The 11,989-nt window shown below is 40.4% G+C and overlaps 1 protein-coding gene across 3 annotated transcripts in view; it reads right to left on the bottom strand.

Moving 5' to 3' along the window:
* XKR4 (XK related 4) overlaps positions 1-11,989 on the bottom strand; it is a 440,936-nt gene that overhangs the window by 159,275 nt on the left and 269,672 nt on the right. The window lies entirely within an intron of this gene.

Here is an 11,989-nt window from a genome sequence, read left to right as displayed (position 1 = left end):
GTTAGTTACTTTTGGATGGCATTTCTGAATGGATGTCCTTTCTGTTGATGTTGAAGTTATTTCTTTCTGTTTTTTAGTTTTGCTTCTAACAGTCAGGCCCCTCTGCTGCAGGACTGCTGGAGGTCCAGTCCAGACCCTGCTTGCCTCGGAATCACCTGCAGGGGATGCAAAACAGCAAGGATTGCTGCCTGTTCTTCCCTCTGGTAGTTTTGTCCCAGAAGGATACCTGCCAGATGTCAGCCAGAGCTCTGCTGTATGAGGTATCTTTTTGGATATACAGAGGTCAGGGAGCTGCTTGAGGAGGCAGTCTGTGTCTTATCAGAGGTCAAGTGCTGTGCTGGGAGCTCCATTGCTCCATTTTGAGCTGCTTAGCAGGGATGTTTAGGTCTGCTGCAGCAGAGCTCACAACCTCCCCTTTTCCCAGGTTTTCTGTCCCAGGAAAGTGGGGCTTTATATATAAGTCCCTGACAGGCTACTACCTTTTTTCATGCATCTTGATTTTTCTTTAGAATATGTCTCACTAAGTTAGTATAGCCAAAATACTGGTTTAAAACATTTGAAATAACTCATTTCTTTGTAGTATTTTATTAACTTGGCCTATAGATTCATTCATATGCTTATTTTAATATTTTGGTATCGTTATATTTTGTTTTTATGTTTTGAGTATGGAAAATACATTTCTAAAGTGAAGTTTATATAAGAAAGTGTATTTAGAGAAGTATGCTTTCATTCCTAATTCCTATTCTTTTGCATTTTCTTTAATTTTGGCTTACTGTTTTAGTGTTTGCTTTTTGCAAAAATAAGAATGTGTGTGTATGTATACTTTTTTTCACATAAAGGATATATACAATATATACTTCTCTTTGAATTTACAGTTTTTAACACTATATGCTAGAAATTCCTCCAGTTGGAACACAGATTTATTATTTTTCCTTTTTTCGTTTTAAACCTGCATTATACTCCACTGTGTAGCTTTATGAGAACCAGTTCCTCAGGGATAGACATTTGGGTTGATTCCAATTTTTGTTGTTATAAGGAAGCTACAATGAATAAACTTGTATAACTGTCACCTCATTTTTGGGAGGTGTATCTTTAGGGGAGACTCTGAGAAGTGAGGTTTCGGGGCCAGGGAAGAAGGCACCTGTCGCTTTCTGAGTATGAAGTCCTGCTCCATGGGCTGTACGGCATGCCCTCAGCTACACGGGGGAGCTCCTGTTTCTCCACCACCTCCCCACAAGAGCATTTTGTGAAACATTCAGACTTCTGTAAATGTTACAGGAAAAAAGTAATATCTCAGTGTAGTTTTGATCTGGTTTCTCTTATTGTAAGGAATGCAAACCATTGTATTTCATATGTCAGCAGAGAATGTTGTCAATATTTTGGATTTCTTAGGGTAAACCATTTACTCAAACTTACCATGTAATTTGCCAATTCAAAAACTCAAATTTATGTTCACATTCAACAATTTGGTAGCAGGATAAAGCGATGAGAATGGCTTCGAAGTTTCCTTTTTTCTGAAACTGTATACTGGGGCTGCCTCGGGTAAGTTGATCTCTCAGTGCACTTGGCAATGTACAGTGAACAAATTCATTGTCATGGCTACTGCCAAGGTACAAAGAAGAAACCAGTGTCAGATGATTCAGGGCCAGAAGATGGTGCATGGAAAACAGCAGCAGGGAAAAAGCAAAACAACATTTTATAATCAGTGTGTCAGAAAGTAATTCAAACAGTAACAGCAAGGCGCCCACTACTGAGCTTCAGTGAAACGAGAGTCTAGCCCTGCCATCCATAGTCTAAACTTAGGCAAATACAGCTTCTAATGGAGGGAGAAAGTTACTAAGAGTCAGTGTTACAGAAACATACACATTAGGGTTTCCTATATCTTAGGGAAAAACAATCAATTGATGCAAACTATAATGTATGTTGATGGACAAAAATGCAGCATTTGCTTTGTAAAAAATCCTTTTCAGAGTCTTCTAATGCAAGCGCAAATATAATGGACAAAGACTGTCATTCTTTTTTGATATTAAAATGGTATTCATTAGGCTTTCCATTGCTAACCATAATTGTTAAATTGAAATTGGCAAATTATACCACTAACCTAACTTCCCTGATTTTTTGGTGAGATTCACAGGAACATCACTAGAAGTCTATGGTCAAGAAGTTAACTAGAGAAAGAAGTGGATTTTCTTGTTGTTTTTAAATAAATCTCAGCCAGAAGCCTCCACGTGCTCACAAATGAAGTGTTAAGTTTATCTTTTGGCCTTACAGCCAACCTCACTGAAATCTGAGATAACCACAGGCCAGTTTCCATTTGTCAAATTTTGTTTTTTTTTCCCTTAGCATTTCTTGTTAGGACTGAGGCATTTCAGAGACCCCTGCGCAACTTGCACATAACAATTAGAACACAGAAATCAGCCCTGGGCAGGGGCTTTGACTGTGAGTCTTGGGTCAGAGATAGGGAAAGAGAAATATTAGCTGTGTGGGTTCTAGTAGGCACTAGGAACCTGAGGACACAGATGTGTTTCCCAGTAACTGAAAATAGCAGTAACTAAGCAGAGAAGGGAGTGTGCTGCCAGGGACTTAAAGACAGGCTTACAACTTCACTATTTCCACAGATGTTTAATAAGCACTGGGACTACAAGAGTCTGGCAAACCGAAGGTACTCAATAAATATTTGCTAAATGAGTAAATGATTGGGGGACGCTGGAGTAGAGGCTACAGGAGGTACAATCTAGCTCTGACTATTTTTCTCACGTGGCTGGTATATCTGTATTCCTTCTTCACTATCTGCCATTGATTTATTCCATCTTCCCTTGAAATTTCATATTAAAATGCACATCTTCCAATCATTTTCTGATGGATTCCACAAGACAAAACAGAATCTATTAGCCACCCTGTAGTCTTCATCTTATATTGCTCTTTATTGTAAAAGATAAGTTTTATAAGAATCTGGGGCCTTCTGAACATTATGTAAGTTCTGCCGAGGTTACAGGAAACTTGGAGTGACATATTAGCTAACAAGAAATCATTTCCTATCAGGATGAGAATATATTAGTTTCCTGGGGCTACGGTAACCAAGTACCATAGACTGCATGACTTCAACAAAAGAAATTTATTGTCTCACAGTTCTCGAGGCTGGAAGTCCAGTACCAAGGTGTCGGCAGGGCCATGCACCCTTTGGAAGTGCTGGAGAAGGATTTGTTCCAGGCCTCCTTCCCAGCTTCTGATAGTTCCCTAGCTGGTGGCAGCGTGATGACAGCCTTTACATGTCTCTCTCCCTGTGTGCATGCTCATGTGTCCAAACTACTCCTTTTTAAAAGAAGACCTGTCATATTGGATTATGACGCCCCCATCACCTCATCTTAGCTAATTATATCTGCAAGGACCTTATTTGAAAATTAGGTCCCATTGTGAGATACTAGGGGATAAGACTTTAACATATTTTAAGGTGTCACAATTCAACCTGTAACAGAAGTCTTAGTGGGGAGATCATCAGTGAAAATCAGTTAGTGTCACTAAATGCTTCTGTGCAAGTCTAGGATAACAGATCTGAGTAGGGGATTAGTTGAGGTCACTATCCTTTCATTGTCCTGTGAATTGCATGTGGCTGAGGAAGCCCATTGCTGTGGACTGAACGGTTGTGTTGTCTCACAATTCATATGTGGAAGTCCTAATTCCTAAGGTGATGGTACTAGGAGGTGGGGCCTTTGGGACATGATTAGGTCATGGGGTAAAGCCCCCATAAATGAGATGAGTTCCCGTATACAAAGAGACATGAAGGAGCTCGCTTCCCCTCTTTCTGCTCTCCGACACAGGAGAACAAAGCAAGAAGGCACCGTCTATGAATGAGGAACCAGCCTCACCATACACTGAAATTGCTGGTGTTTTCATCTTGAACTTCCCAGACTCTAGAACTGTGAAAAATAAATTTTTGCTATTTATAAGCTATCCAGTCTATGGTATTTTTAAAACAGTAGGCTGAATGGATCAAGACATCTGTCAGTAGTAAAAGCTTAAGAGTAAAGATTTGCTCTTTTTTATTCCAGAAGAAGCCTTTTGAGACTACATCATTATAAATAAGACATTTTTGGCCTTATAAGGAAATTATCTTGTTGAGATGGCAGAATACATATATTATAATTTAGAAGCCAACAAATTGGTTAATATTAAATGACATTCTTCTGAACCTGCAAGGAAAAGAAGGTAAATGTTTAGGTTGCCCCGGTTGCAAACATTTAAAAGTAGAAAGAGACTGACTCTCTCAACGGCAGAGTTAGGAGTCCAGCAGACCCTCTCCCTAGTGAAAAAACCATTTAACTACCCAAAACTATTTTAAAAAATTACTATTAAAATCTGATAATTGTCCTAAGGTACAACACCAAGTGGTGAAATGTCTAGTCAAGGAAATCTGCTAAATCTGTGAGAACAATAAGACACTGTGACACGTAAGCCAGGACCTGCTCATATCACCCTCCCTTTTCTCAGCACAGTGTGACAGAAGTTCCCTTCTGAGTGGGCATAGAGAGGAGCTCCCTCTCCTCCTGGCTCTGAGTCTCGAGTACACTTCACCCTGAGAGGGACAGGCTGTTGGCCTATCTCATTAGTCCCAACTCCGGGTTGCAGGTGGGTATAGCCAAGAAGATGTGGTTCCCCATTCCCACCAATGTCCTACTTGCAGCAGCAAGGCAGCTGGCTAAGAATACTGAGCCCTGGTCTCCCTAGGCCCAGCTCACTCAGAGGGCAGAAGGTCTATGTTGTTCTGGGGAGGGGCAAGCCGGGGTCTACCCTAGTCCAAATTAAGGGAGCAGGGGAGTAATTGTGGGAGAAGCAGGTTGCTGACCGCAGCCCTCGCCCCAGGGAAATAGTACATAGATTCTGCCTAGGGGAAGAGGCAAGGTGTAAGAAGAAAGAACTCCAGCATCTCTGCCAAAGGGGACAAACTTTATCTAGAAGAGAGAATGTGGAAGTTCATGCCTAAGGGCACTGTCAAAAACAATGGAGATGTTGGTGTTGAGCAAGAAAGAAGGTGATCCATGATACTCACAGCAAGAGTGAGAGGCAGATCCCCAGGAGGCTTAGCCCAGGAGATCCCAGAGAGAACCCAGGACAGCCCAGAGGGCTGGGAAGAGCCCTCCTGGGTCAGAGCAGCCTCAAACACATGCAGTGCCTTACAGCTTTAATCAGATCAGATCATGGGGCACTTTATGCCACAGGGTGTTGTCAGAAGCAGTACAGCAATCAACTAGCTAGTAATTAGAGAGCTTAACAGCCAGGTGTGATACTTCAGAAGCAGACCTGGAAGCTTACTGAGAGATCAGGGAAAGAGGCAAAGAGAGCCCAGCTAAGATCACCAGGAAACTGCCGCATTAAGACCAAGATATAAAGTCTCCGTGACTTACATAGTTTGTTGTGCGACATATGATATTGTGTTATATGATACAATGTAGCAGATCTGGACTTTTTAGAAGTGAGAGACTAAGATATACAATAAATGTTATAATGAAGTTTCTTCTTAGAAGAAAAAAAATCTGTTCAAAAACAAAAGGAAATAGATGTGTTAGAAGACCTAGTCCTGCCAATTTAAAATGAGGTGCATTAATTCCACTGGCCTGTAGTCCCACGTCCTATTGTGCAGTGCAGGCATCCAGCGCTTTTACCATTTATCCAGTTGCAGACTTATCTCCTCTTTGCAATTACATGCCAAGATATATTAAAAGCAAATTGTTTCAATGGCAGTAGGTGTGGAAATACCTTCCCAATCTCCATTTTGACAATAATGGGTAGGATTTTAACAGTATGGAAACTTCTTATTGAATCCGCAATTGCAAAGGCAGCAACACATCACAACAGGTGTCAATCTGCCTGGCTGTTATTTGAATGAATGCCTTTCTGGCTCAGCTATATCCAAACCATTAGGTGAGACTTTTATAAAAATGCCTTTAATCAGTGCTTTGTCGGGTGTGCTAATTAGCTACCGAAAACAAACATTCACCATGAAAGATCAGGGCCAGAACTCCCTTTTCGGTGACTGTCAGGCTTCCTGCATCCCGTGCAGATGTCATGTATGGAGTGAGCTCTGGGGAAGACTCAGCGAGGGACCTGGGGACTCACAATGTGGTGATGCAAGACTCTCCCTTGATCCCAGGAAGGGCTCCCTGAGGATGGGAACATTACTAAATGCGACATCGTGGACATTTCAGATCGTGGTGGTGATTATTTGCTCTCACCTGATCCTATAAAATGGATACGCATTTCCATGTCTTGACAGTTCATTAGGCATGGGGGTATTCCATTTCACAGGGCAGCTGCTCTGCCTTCAGACTTACTTTAAATACACTTTACATAATTATTTTAAAAGGATTTAAAAAATTATACATATGAAATATCTAAGCAATTAACAGAAAAAAATTAAGACAACACAAAGAATTTGGAGCCATAAAGCACATTTTTATTTCTCTCACATTCATTGCTAGTTCTTTTTCCTGGGGTTCTTTTTGTTGGTATAATGGAATGTCTCTCCTCGTGGTTCTTTCTAACACACTAAGCAAAATATTTGCATATGAGTGTGGCTATGTAGTTTCTAAAAGGTGAGACTCCAAAGATGGATCCGATTTTTTTAAACAAATATACCAAAATGTACACATCAAATCTGGAATGACTGATTTTTCAAGGCAATTTTCTTGGAAGCTTGCCCTATCCTTTCTGTGATGCAACTGTGCTGAGCAGTCTCTGGAATTCAATTATTTCATTCCCTTATTTGGTAGATATTTATTGAGTATTTACGGGCTAGGTACTCCGTAGAAGTTACAGATACAGCCAAAGACGAAGCATGATGCTCGACTTTCAGAAGCACGTGGCTGAGTGGGGAAGGGAAGAGTAAGGTATGTGTGGAGGCTCAGAGACAGCTTCACAAAGAGGAGGTGGTATCTGAGCAAATTCTTGAAGGGAAGGATGTGCCAGACTAAAATGGGAGGAGTGCAGGGGGAGCCCCGGGAAACAGGACGTAGAGGTCCATGCAGGCTGGAGTACTGAGGCCTGTCTGCGGCCTTTGCGTAGGTGGCATTTGTCAAGTGGGGTGTGATGGGAAAACAAGAAAGACGAGCTGGACAGTAGGCAGCGCTTTGGAGGGACAGTAAGGCCGTCAGAGCCAGCATATGATGTGGTCAATGACTCCTGTCTCTTTATAATCACAACTTTGAGTTGCCTTTCGAGCATATTGCTAATGTAGAGCATCAGTCTTTACCAGACTTAAACCTGCATTTTCTTGAGATTTCCCAAAAATTCTACCTACTTCTAAAAAAAAGAGGCAATCCTATTGTTGCATTAAGGCCATTCAAAAGAACAGTCACTAGTCGTGATGGCTATTCTGAAAGAGGAGTCCCTTCCGTATCTTTAGCCATGAGAATCAACCACTGAGCTCATCCATGGAGTTTGTCTCGGGGTGACAAAAATGATTTGAAATTTGTAAGTTGAGTATATTTGCTAAGGAATCAGAATGATTGCCTTATAAACACATGTCGTGTGGGCTGATGGATGCTTTCAGAGGCACGCTGGAGTTGCTCTCAGCCTCTCAGCTACCGCCTTGGGTTAGTTTTCCTGACAGCTTATATTTACTGTTACTGTGCCTAATTCCCTGGTGATTAATTTGTAGGTAAATGTCTCCACTTCACTGTGTTCAGGGACCTTCTCCTCCAGTTAGAATAAACTTAGCTGTTTGAGTCATTCTAGCCAACGAGTCAGTTAAAAACAAACACAGCAAAAAAGCAGAGTCCTTGCTTGGAATTGCCATTTCTCAGTCTAACTTTTGGCTATTTTTTCCTCCCCTGGTAAAAATATTTCAGCAGTTCAGATGCTAAGTTAGTAGGCTACTATTTCTAGGCCATTTTGCTCCAACCCTGCAGCCATTCTTACTCTAACCATAATCTGACAAGTTAAACACGGTCAATAAAATAATGAAAAATAAATAACATACTTGCTGTCTTACACATTTTCCCAGCGCACATTTGCCTTTCCTGCAGAAAGTGAAAAACTGCTTTTCCTGAATGGTTTTGCTCATGCCTTTTCCTGCCTGAAGAAAGACCCAACTCCAGCACATTCTTCCAAACTCAGCCTCCCAGCTCCTATCTTGACCCTCACTCACCACCTGTCCTGTAGGCACACAGGATAAACTGTCCTTCCTGAAACATGTCCTGTGCTTTGCCATGTGCTGTTTCCTTCTCTTGAAAAGTCCTCACCTCAGTGTCTCCCTTTTCTGAAATCACATTCTGCATTCCCCAAAAATGGTGCCATGAGGGAGACTTGCAGATTAAGTTTCCAAATTCTCACTTGACATCTCCCGTTACTAATAATATTTTAAAATATAAGACAGAACGTGTGACCATTTCTGAGTAAACATGATTTGCAGTGTTATGTAGAAGGGTACATGTGCATGTCTCAGGAACTAGATTATCTGAATTTGAATCCTGGTTCTGTCCTTTTTTCTTTCTATAACCTTAGACAAGTTATTTTTCTGCACCTCTGTTTCCTTATAAATGACACGGGGATAATAAAGGACCTACCCAATCTTCTAAGCAGACTCAGATATAAAATTGGGATAATAATAGAACTTTAAAGGCCGCTGGGAGGATTAAATGAAATTAATACATGAGCAATTAGAACATTGTTCTAATTATTAGAAAAATTGGATCATTTCAGAAATGTTAACCATTTAATATCAATCATCTTAGCAAATTTCAAATGATAATTCTAAATTTCCTAAAAATGTCACACCAAAAAATTAAATGCCAAACCCCCTAATTCCTGCTCCTCCACATACTCAGAATGCCTAAACCAGGAGATCAGAACAGTTCCCTTTATACTCGGTTCAGTGATTTCCTCTCCCTCTCCTCGTCATTATTCTAGGCCCTCAGCAGATCCTGTAGCTCTTTGCTATATGTACTGAGGATCAGAAACTGCACCAAAGACTTGAGATCTGTAAAAAACCTCTTCAGGTTAGAGTTGTAATTAGGTAAATCAAAGGCTGGGTAAATGCAATTGTGCTTTCAGTCTGTTTTATTTATTTATTTATTATTACTATTTTTTGAGACGAGTCTTGCTCTGTCACCCAGGCTGGAGTGCAGTGGTGCGATCTCAGCTCACTGCAACCTCTGCCTCCAAGGTTCAAGTGATTCTCCTGCCTCAGCCTCCCGAGTAAGCTCCTGCTTACAGGATTACAGGACTGTAATCCCCTAAACTGGGATTACAGGTTGCAATCCCCTAAACTGGGATTACAGGAGTGCACCACCACACCCAGCTAATTTTTGTATTTTTAGTAGAGATGGGGTTTAACCATGTTGGCCAGGGTGGTCTCAAACTCCTGACCTCATGTGATCTGCCCGCCTCAGCCTCACAGAGTGCTGGGATTACAGGTGTGAGTCACCCTGCCAGGCCTCAGTCTATTTTAGTTTGAACATGCTTTCATTCATTTATTCACCCAACATGTGCCCAGGTCTGAGGTGCACAGACATCTACACACTGGACTCTCCCTGTAATTCACATATCCACAAGAATATTTTGGAAATTAATGACACCATATGCCTAAAATTCTGAATAATTAAAAAAAAAACAGATGCTAAAAAGAAATCAAGTATTAATAAATGGAACTTCTCTCCAGAATATAAGCCGATAAAGCTTGGTATTAGTTGGGCATCCACCCAACTTCTGTAACAGACTTTTTTTAACACACGAATTTCCCCCCCTTAAGATGCTACCAGTATCAATAGAATCAATACCTAGTTGAAATCTTCCAGAATCAAAGGTCTGACCTTTTTAAATGCCCTCCCTTTCTCCTTCCTTCAGTGGTTCCACTGCAGTACTCTGACAACATTAAGAATCACCTGATTACCCTTATTGCTATAAACTCTAAAACAAACCACTTCAGCCATATCGGCCAAAATTTATCACCCCTCAGCAATTCAGTATCATATTTTATTCTGCTTCTCAAAATCTAGTAGCTAGCATTTTATTCTTTGGGTTATATGCACAACTGCTTTTTAAAAGTGGTTGTTTGAAAATAAATATTACACTTTACATAGCAGTGACATTTTCAAAGTGATCTTGTCCCAGGTCAATGACTACTTCTATTCATCACCTCTTATTCCTGTTAGACTTAAATACAAATCATAGCTTAAGTTCTTCTACTAAAATATAAAACCTCAGCATCAGAACAATAATTATTGTTTTTCCTGGCTGTTTCAAATGGGAAAATTTTACAAAGGCATCTCCAATTATAACGTCATAAAGACTTCAGAAATAACTCTTTCCTTTAATAGTAGTATTTAAAATTTGCATAATATTTAATTTTGGGGAGAAGCTTTCGAATGGAAACACAACCTAAGTGGAAGACAAAACATGAGGTCTTTTTACGACCCTGAAGTGACCTCTTCCCTTAGTCCTGGCATTTAACCTCCTGGATCTCAGAAACCTTACCCCTAATTTGGGAAACAGAATAGGAACACACATTGCATGTGTGGGTATAGCAAGAGGTGTGATAGAGGAGAAAGTGTTTTTATAAAATGATGCTACAGTGCGATATCACAATTTGATGTGGCAAACTTGACTGAATTAAGGGATATCTAGATAGCTGGCAAAGCATTATTTCCAGGTATGCCCACGAGGGTGCTTCTGGAGGAGACCAGCATGGCAGTCCACGGACTCAGTGGTGGAGATCTGCTGTCAATGTGGGTGGGTTCCACCCAATCAGCTGGGGGTCCAGAGAGAACAAAAGGCAGAGGAAAGGTCAATTCACTGTCTTTCCTGAGGCTGACACACCCCTTTCCTGCCCTCCAGATTCCCCAGCCTTTTGACGCCGGGGACTTGTACCAGTGGCCCCTCCAGGTTCTCAGGCCTTGAACTGGACTGAGGTTACACCATCCACTTCCCTGGTTCTTCAGCTTGCAGACAGCCAAGAGTGGGACTTTTTAGCCTCCACAATTGTGTGAGCCACTTTCCCTAATAAATCCCACCTCTAATATTTAGAAACGGGAACACCTTATTGATTTCAAATTAGGTGCCTTGGCAACAAAGATAAAAGATTTCTTAGTTAAGAGAAAGAGGCAAACGAAAATAATTTGGAATCAACAATAAAATGGTAAAATATAAAAGCTAAGATCTGAAATACATACTATTGAGTAATTTTAATCTTTTCTTCTTGAAATGAAAATAGCCACTTACTTCTCATCATCTCCAATAAATCTGGATGTTTTATTCCTGACTTTATTGTTGACTATATGTAATGTATATATTGCCAAGTCTCTTGGAGTGGACATTCAATGCATCAGCATTTAATTTATTCCTAGATGTGAAATTGTTTTAAATGAAAACTGTTACCTAAATATTAGATCCACCAAAGAAGATAAACAGAGTATTAATGAAACATTTTATAAACAGAAATCAACATGGTTTTACTTACTTTTAATCTGAGATTCAGCGATGACCTAGTTTGACTCTTTTATCGAATGCATACACCACCTCTGACAATTTAATGGTAGGGTGCTAAGCACAGAGCAGCTACTACAGACATCAAAGGTACATCTGTGAAATCAGTAGCAGGAATTCCTAGAAGCACACAGGGTGAGCTGATAGAGGCACTTCTCTTAGTGACTTAGTGGATAGAATTTAGTTTCTCTCTTGACATGTAGGTATAAACTCTACTTAGTTTCCCGTAAGAAATCACTTAATAGTTCTCTGAATAAATTGAAAATAACTAAGAATGAATGAAATGGAAAACTACAGTAACTGAAAGCTCAAACAGATTGACTGTTCTTGTTGTCTCAATGTCTGCATAAAAGAAAGACGTCATGGAACTCAGACGTGACGCCCTGAGGGGTTTCCTTTTTCTTTCAACATTTAACGTGAACATGTGTTTTCTGGATAATTTTGGTTATTGTAAGAGTCACTTGCTTTATTGCACAGGTGATTCCAGACATTTTACAAATGTTTCTTATTA

The sequence above is a fragment of the Callithrix jacchus genome, chromosome 16, assembly GCF_049354715.1.
Source record: "Callithrix jacchus isolate 240 chromosome 16, calJac240_pri, whole genome shotgun sequence".
NCBI lineage: Eukaryota > Metazoa > Chordata > Mammalia > Primates > Cebidae > Callithrix > Callithrix jacchus.
The sequence above is the reverse complement of the archived record's forward strand: the minus strand, read 5'-3'. Positions and strand labels throughout refer to the sequence as shown.